Source organism: Onychomys torridus, unplaced genomic scaffold, assembly GCF_903995425.1.
Source record: "Onychomys torridus unplaced genomic scaffold, mOncTor1.1, whole genome shotgun sequence".
Taxonomy (NCBI): Eukaryota; Metazoa; Chordata; class Mammalia; order Rodentia; family Cricetidae; genus Onychomys; species Onychomys torridus.
This window is the reverse complement of record NW_023413876.1, coordinates 31,468-38,773: the sequence shown is the minus strand read 5'-3', so window position 1 is coordinate 38,773 and position 7,306 is coordinate 31,468.

Below are 7,306 nucleotides of genomic sequence, written 5' to 3'. Positions count from 1 at the left end.
GGGACACAGCTGGTCCCCAGGAAACCCTGCGCAACTCTGTCCCAGTTGCTAGCCACCAGGCAGGGCTCCTCCCTCACCAAGACTTCCCAGTGTACCCTGCAATCTACATGCCCTGCTCCCATACCCATCCTCCTGAGACCCCAGATAGTTCCTGAGGCATGAAAACCAGCAGCCCTCATTGGACAAAGAGCTCTCATTGGTAAAAGAGTAACCTCGTGAGATAGGGAATCTGCCAGCCCTCATTAGACCAAGAGAGGTTTCCTGAAACACAGAAACTGTCAGCTCTGACTGGACCAAGACGCTGATAAGACCAAGAGGAGCTCTATGAGTCACAGAATCAACAAGCTTGGGTTACCCCAAGAGTAGCTCCATGAGACACAGAATCTGCCTGCTCCAATTAGACCAAGAACTAAGATTGCACCTAGAGGGGCCCCCTGAGTCACAGACACAACAAGCACAGAGTGGACCAATAGCAACTCACTGAGACACAGACCTCCTATAACTATTAGAGGAGGAGATGGGCAGATGTCAAGGAAAAGATACATACAACAACATAAAGATCAATACAGCATCATCAGAACCTAGCCTTCCTCCAACAGTAAGACCTGAACATAACAATGTAGAAGAAGAAGAAAACAACCTTAAGAACAGCATCATGAAGATGCTAGATGCCTTTCATGAAAAAATGAAAAATGAAATTGAAGAAAAGACAAAAAAACATTGGAAGAAATCAATAAACAAATAGAGGAATAGACAAATCAAAAATTGGAAGAAATCAATAAATCCCTTAAAGAAAGCCAAGAAAAACATGAAAAAGCAATTAGACATGTGAGGGAAACACTTGAAGACCTGCAAAGGGGAATAGAAACAATGAAGTAGACACAAACAGAGAGAATGCTGGAAATAGAAAATCTGAGTAAACAAACAGGAAACACAGATGCAAGCATAACCAACAGAATACAAGCAATGGAAGAGAGAATCTCTGGTGTAGAGGATACAATAGAGGAAATAGATTCATGTGTCAAAAAAAATAGCAAAGCCAATAAAGTCATAGCACAAAACGTCCAGGAAATTTGGGATACCATGAAAAGGCCAAATCTATGAATAATAGGGATAGAAGAAGGAGAAGAATACAAACTCAAAAAAACAGAAAATATATTCAACCATATCCTAGAAGAAAACTTTCTCAACTTTTAAAAGGAAATACCTATGAAGATATAAGAAGCCTATAGAACACCACACAGACTAGACACCCCCAAGAAACTCCCCTTGCCACATCATAATTAAACAAGCATATCTACAGAATAAAGAAATAATATTAAGAGCAATAAAAGAAAAAGGCCAAGTGACTTATAAAGGCAAACCAATCAGAATAACACCCAATTTATCAATGGAGACTTTGCAAGTCAGAATGACCTGGACAGACATAGTGCAGACACTAAGAGACTAGCCTAGACTACTATACCTAGCAAAACTTTCAATAACCATAGATAGAGTGAACAAGTCATTCTAGGACAAAACCAGATTTAAACAATAACTATCCACAAATCATGCCCTACAAATAGCACTAGAAGGAAAATTCCAACCTAAGGTAGTCAGATATACCTACGAAAATACAAGCAATAGATAACACAACAGCAGCAAAGCCCAAAGAAGAGAAATACACACTCACTACCACCAAAACATAACAGGAACTAAAAATCATGGGTCATTAATATTTCTTAATATCAATAGACTTAATTCACCTATAGAAAGACACAGGCTAACTGAATGGATATGAACAGGACCCATCTTCCTGCTGCATACCAGAAACACACCTCATATTCAAAGATAGATGCTACCTCAGAAAAAAGGCTGGGAAAAGTCTTACCAATCAAATGGTCTTCAGAAACAAGTTGGTGTAGCTATCCTAATATCCCACAAAATAGACTTCAAACTAAAATCAATCAAAAGAGATCAAGAAGGACATTCATACTCATCACAGGAAAGATACACCAAGAGGAAGTTTTAATTCTGAACATTTATGTCCCAAATACAGGGGCACCCACATATGCAAAAGAAACATTAATAAAGCATAAATCACACATAAAACCTCACACATTAATAGTGGGAGACTTCATCACCCCACTCTCACCACTGGACAGATCTGCCATATCAAAAAGTAATACAGAAATATGGGCTAAACTGATGCTGTGACTCAAATGGACTTAACTGATATCTACAGAACATTCCATCCTAACAAAAAAGAATATACTTTCTTCTCATCACCCCATGAAACCTTCTCTATAATCAACCACATGCTCGGTCACAAAGCACACCTCAACAGATACAAATAATTGGAATAACCTCCTGTATTCTAGCAGACCACAATGGTTTAAAGTTAGATTTCAACAACAATAAAAATAACAGAAAACCTACAATCTCATGGAAACTGAATAATGCTCAACTGAATGACCAATGGGTTAAGGAAGAAATAAAGAAATTAAAGACTTCCTAGAGATCAATGAAAATGAATATACTACATACCCAAACTTATGGGACACTATGAAAATAGGGCCAAGAGGGAAATTCATAACACTAAATACCAACATAAAGAAGTTGGAGAAATCACACACTAGTGACTAACAGCACACCTGAAAGCTGTAGAACAAGAAGAAGCAAAGTCACCCAGGAGGAGTAGATGCCAGGAAATAATCAAATTGAGAGCTGAAATCACTAAAATAGAAACAAAGAATCAGTGAAACAAAGAGTATGTTCTTTGAGAAAATCAACAAGATAGACATGCCTTTGTCCACACTACCAAAAGACAGAGAGAGCATCCAAATTCAGAAAATTACAAATGAAAAGGGAGACATAACAACTGACAATGAGGAAATCCAGAGAATCATCAGTCATACTTCAAAACCTGTACTCTACAAAATTGGAAAATCTAAAAGAGATGAACAGTTTTCAGGATAAGTACCACATACCTAAGTTAAATCAGGACCAGATGAACTATTTAAATAGTCCAATATCCCCTAAGGAAACAGAAACTGTCATTAAATATCTCCTAACAAAAAAAAGCCCAGGACCAGATGGTTTCAATGCAGAATTCTAGCAGATCTTCAAAGAAGAGTTAGTAGCAATACTCTTTAAATTGTTCCACACAATAGAAACAGAAGGATTGCTACAAAACTCCTTCTATGATGCTACAGTTATTCTGATTCCCAAGCCAAACAAAGATGCAACAAAGAAAGAGAATTACAGACCAATCTCCATCATAAACATTGAATAAAAAACTGGAAATCAGACTCCAAGAACACATCAAAACAATTATTCACATTGATCATGGAGGCTTCATCTCAGAGATACAAGTATGGTTCAAGATACAAAAGTCTGTACATATAATACACCATATAAACAAACTGAAAGTAAAAAACCACATTATCATATTATTAGATGCTGAAAAGGTCTTTGACAAAATACAACACCCCTTCATGATAAAGGTCTTGGAGAGATCAGGAATGAAGGGAACATACCTAAACATAATAAGAGCAATTTAGAGCAAACCAACATGCAACATCAAAGTAAATAGAGAGAAACTCAATGCAATTCCACAAAATTTAGGAACAAAACAAGGCTGTCTGCTCTCCACATATTTATTCAATATAGTACTTGAAGTTCTAGCTTCAGCAATAAGACCATAAAAGAAGACCAAGGGGATACAAATTGGAAAAGAAAGAAGTCAGACTTTCACTATTTGCAGATGGCATGATAGCATATATACATAAGTGACCCCAAAAATTTGACCAAGGAACTCTCACAGCTGATAAACACCTTCAGTACTGTATCAGAATACAAGATTAACTCAAAAAAATTAGTAGCCCTCCTATATACAAATGACAACATGCTGAGAAAGAAATCAGAGAAAAATTACCCTTTACAATAGCCACAATTAATATAAAATACCTTGAGATAACTCTAACTAAGCAAGCAAAGGACCTGTATGACAAAAACTTTAAGTCCCTGAAGAAAGAAGTTGAAGAAGATGTCAGAAAATGGAAAGATCTCTCATGCTCATGGATAGTTAGGATTAACATAGTAAAAGTGGCAATCTTACCAAAAGAAATCTACAGATTCAATGAAATCCTCATTAAAATCCCTACACAATTCTTCATAGATCTGGATAGAAAAATACTCAACTTCATATGGAAAAACAAAAAACCCATGATAGCCAAAAGAATCCTGTATAATAAAACAACCTCTGGAGGCATCATGATCCCTGACTTCAAGTTCTACTATAGACCTACAGTAATAAAAACAGCTTGGTACTGGCAAAACCAACATGTGGACCACTGGAACTGAACTGAAGATACTGACATTAATGCGGACACCTACAAACAGATGACTTTTGATAAAGAAGCCTAAACTGTAAAATGGAAAAAGGAAAGCATCTTCAAAAAATGGTGCTGGCATAACTGGGTGTCCACATGTAAAAGATTGCAAATAGATCCACATCTGTTACCGTGCACCTCAACATAAATCCAGTTACTCTAAACCTGATAGAAAAGACAGGAGGAAGTAGTCTTGAATGCATTGTCATTGGAGATCACTTTCTAAATATAACACCAGTAGCACAGAGACTGAGAGAAACAATCAATCAATGGGACCCATTGAAACTGAGAAGCATTTGTAGAGCAAAGGACACCATCAACAAGACAAAGCGACAGCCTACAGATTGGGAAAACATCTTCACCAACCCCACATCTGACAGAGGGCTGATATCCAGAATATATAAAGAACTCAAGAAATTAGACACCAAAATAAGCAACAGTCCAATTTAAAAATTGGCTATAGAGCTAAACAGAGAATTCTCAACAGAAGAAGCTCAAATAGCTGAAAGACATTTAAGGAATGGCTCAACATCCTTAGTCATCAGGGAAATGCAAATCAAAACAACTCTGAGATACCTGTCAGATTGGCTAAGATCAAAAACACTGAAGGCTGCTTTTGCTGGAGAGGATGTGGAGCAACAGAAAAACTCCTCCACAGATTGTGGGAATGCAAACTTGTACAGTCACTTTGGAAATCAGTAAGGTGCTTTCTCAGGAAACTGGGAATTGATCTCCCTCAGACTCAGCTATACCATTCTTGAACATATACCCAAGGAATGTTCAAGCATACCACAAGGACACATGCTCAACTATGGTCATAGCAACATTATTTTAATAGCCAGTACCTGGAAATAACCAAGATGCCCTTCAACCGAAGAATGGATAAAGAAAATGTGATACATATACACAATGGAATACTACTCAGAAGAGAAAAACAATGACAGCATGAATTTGAAGTCAAATGGATGGAACTAGGAAAAAAATCATCCTGAGTGAGGTAACCCAGACTCAAAAAGAGAAACATGGTATGAACTCACTCATAAGTAGATACTAGATGAAAAGTAAAGGATAACCAGACTGCAACTCACAGCTCCAGGGAGGCTACCTAGTAAAGAGGATCCTATAAAAGACACAGGATTGCCCAGTGATGGAAAAATAGATGACATCTACATGAACAACCTGGGGTTGAGAGGGGGTAATGGATGGCAAGGGTCAGGATTAAGAGAGATTAGGGGAGCAGGAGGTCTTGGCTGGATCAGGAACAGAGTGGGAGAACAAGGAAAGAGATTCTATGATAAATGAGGACACCAAGGGAATAGTAAGATGCAGAGTGCTAGAGAGGTCCCCAGAAATCTACATAGATGACTCCACTATAGACTATCAGCAATGGTCAAGAGGGTGCTTGAGGTGACTTATACTGGTGATTGGATGGCCGAACACCCTAACTGTCATGATAGAACCCTCATGCAGGGACAATAGAAGCAGAAGCAGATACAGAGATGCACGGCCAATTACCTGGTGGAACTCCACAGGAAGACAGAGAGAGACAGAGAGAGAGAGAGAGAGAGAGAGAGAGAGAGAGAGAGAGAGAGAGAGAAGAGGGATCATATGAACAAAAGATATAGAGACCATGATGGGAAAATGTACAGAGACAACTACACAAACTAACTAGTGGAAACACATGAACTGTGTCCAATAGCTGAGGAACCTCCATGGATCAGGATTAGGCCATCTGGATGAGTGAGACAGTTGTATAGCTTGAACTGTTTGGGAGGACCACAAGCAGTGGAATCAGGACCTGTCCATAGTACATAACAGGCTTTTTGGAACCTAATGCCTATGCTGAGATACTTAACTCAGCCTTGGTACAGGGAGAGGGTATTGTACCTGCCCCAACTGAATGTATCAGGCTCTGCCTACTTCCCAGGGAAGACCTTGCCTTAGAGGATGTGGGAATGAGGGGTGGTTTGGGTGGAAGCCTGGAAGGTAGGAGGAAGGAGAACAGGGGGATCTGTGGTTGAAATGTAAAACAAATAGACCATCTGTTGATAAAAAAGAAAAGAAAAAATAAATATAAAAATTCATTTCTTCTTGCTCTTTTGAATATATTGGTGTGAAACAGAGTTGTCCTATTTAGTTACAGAAGTTGGAAAGACATTCTTGCTGTCCATCTGACCCTCTGTGACCAGATGAGTTTTGATCAGGCTGCTAAGACTGTTCAATGATGGAAGAATAACCAGTTAAACAAGGGATGTTGGGAAGATGTCATATCCAGGTAAAAGAATGAAGTTAAGCCTTCACCTAACAACATATACAAATCACCTCTACATGGATCAAAGACCTAAAATGGATCAGAGCTGAAAGTCATCAGACTTTTAGGAGACAGGATGAAAGCATCTTAAAATTGGATTTCGAATGATGTCTTTGTTATGATGCCAGATGTATCATATGGGACTTTTGACTGTTTATATGTCTCTGCACCACATGCATGTTTGGTACATGAGGATAAGAAAAGAGGGTGTTGAATTCCTTGGAACTTCAGTTATAGAGAGTAATAAGCTGCCAGGTGGGTGCTGGGAATTGAACACCTGTCCATTGAAAGAGTTGCTAGGGCTTTTAACTATTGAGCTATCTCTCCAGTCCCATAAACTATATATATATGTAAACACACACACACACACACACACACATACTACTAGACACTACAAAAAACAGTTACTAGAAAAAAGTGTCTTGTGCAGGGATGTCATGATTCAAATGTCAGCATGAGAAAAAGAAACTAGTATATGGGCCACCCTGATGGCTCATTTGGGAAGAGTGCCAGCTGTCCTCTCTCCCAGCACCTAACCCTAACTGCCACACAGAAATAAATGCACAAACAAATGGGGGCCAGTGAAATGGCTTAGCAGGTAAAGAGCTGGTTCAGCCACCTG